General features: G+C 40.5%; 1 non-coding gene across 1 annotated transcript; it reads left to right on the top strand.

Annotated features, from left to right (window-relative positions):
- The first annotated feature begins 1,140 nt into the window (after positions 1–1,140).
- Positions 1,141–1,277, top strand: LOC119929396. The gene has a single exon (XR_005451522.1). It is a non-coding gene; the product is annotated as a small nucleolar RNA SNORA7 (small nucleolar RNA).
- Positions 1,278–1,772: the final 495 nt, after the last annotated feature.

Genomic DNA, 1,772 nt, shown 5'->3' with positions numbered 1-1,772 from the left:
CATATTTATTAAATGTTAACTATGTGCAGAGAATTGTATTAGGAACCTGGGAGAAGAAAATATAAGAGAGTTGGTAGACACTTTCCTTGTCCACACTGAGCTCATAGTCCAGAATCTATTCCTCCAAGTACCATTTGGAGCCCCTGTGTGGGAGAGAATACCACGTTCGAAAGACCACTGGCATTTGTCAACCTGGCTTTTTTGTCTAATTAATATAATAACTGTAAGGAAACAAAACAAATAACCACTTTTAAATGCAATCATCATCCATTTCTTTCTCAAATGATATTTTTGTTGCTATATAATTAAATATTATAGTTTGTAAATGCTCATCATGTCAACATTTAACTGGAAAAATATATTTCTGTACTTTTCCAACAGAAATAAATACACAAACACATTTGGCTAAATAATCTTGTGATCTGCTCCCACTCAGTGGTACAAAATTAAGCCTATTACAGCACACAACACCTTCATAGGCTAATTGAATTTCTCCAATAAGCTTTGGACACCTTCTGACCCCCCTTGCTTATATGCTATTAGAAAGAAAATCTTGTATCAGTCTACTTTCTAGATGAATATGTGCATATTAAGCCTTAATAATTTCCCAGTCTAGTCTAAACTGGTTGAATCAGTCAAGCGCTTAGTACAGTGCTCTGCACACAGTAAGCACTCAATAAATACGATTGATGATGATGTCTCCTTATCTGAGTCCACCAGATTCGACTTAATTCCTGAAGAGCAAAGGTGCTAAAGAATCGCCCCAATCATCACAAGCATTTATTAAATTTAGAGGCACTGAATTAAGCATTGGGGAGATTTTTTGTGGAATAGAATAATAATAATAACCGTGGCATTTGTAAGCACTGACATGGATACAAGCAAATCAGGCTGGACATAGTCCCTGTCCCATGTGGGGCTCACAGTCTTCATCCTCATTTTGCAGATAAGGTAACTGAGGCACATAAAAGTGAAGTGACTTGCCCAAGGTCACAAAGCAGATAGGTGATGGAGGCAGGATTAGAATCCATGTCCTTGTAACTTCAAAGCCTGGGCTCTCCACTAGACCACACTATCAAGCGATTGCGCAGTTGACTGACATGGTCCCTGCCCCTAGTTTTGGGGAGGTGATAAGCATGGATCCTCTCATTGTCACACCTGGAGAGTTTCCAGTACTCGACCAGTCTTGGCTACCGGAGGGTGAGTCAAGCAGAGGCATACTCATTCCATTCCTATCTTGGCAGTGGATAGTGAGTGGAAAGCAATCTGCTACAAGTCAAAGCTTACCTGTGCTGGACAGCAACGGCATGGGAGAGAGTCAAGGGCAGAGACTCATTTAGTGTGTGGAAGGAGGCAATGGTAAACCACTTCCATATTTTTACCAAGAAAACGTTATGGATATGCTACCAGAACGATTGCAGATGGAAGTGGGGCCATCTGGGAGAGTATATGGCTTATAATATGGGTCAGACATGACTCAACAGCATAAGACAGAGAATAAGTATGGAGAAAATACATCAGTGACTCAGAAACACAGGCTAAAGTTAAATAGTATAACATTGGATGGAAAGAGGGAAAACTAACTGTCCAGTGGCCAATGGCCTTTATCGTGAAATGCCCCAATGGGAGGAAGACTAAAGTGCATTTACAGGAGCCTATTTAGCCATAGGAGGAGCTATGTTGACTCAACAACTTTACGGGTGGTTGTTGAATGATGCACCTATCTTCACTATCAAAATCTTTGGAGTCTTCAATTCAAAACCAGGGGCTGG

The sequence above is a fragment of the Tachyglossus aculeatus genome, chromosome 5 (genome assembly GCF_015852505.1).
Source record: "Tachyglossus aculeatus isolate mTacAcu1 chromosome 5, mTacAcu1.pri, whole genome shotgun sequence".
NCBI classification, from domain to species: Eukaryota; Metazoa; Chordata; class Mammalia; order Monotremata; family Tachyglossidae; genus Tachyglossus; species Tachyglossus aculeatus.
The sequence above is the reverse complement of the archived record's forward strand: the minus strand, read 5'-3'. Positions and strand labels throughout refer to the sequence as shown.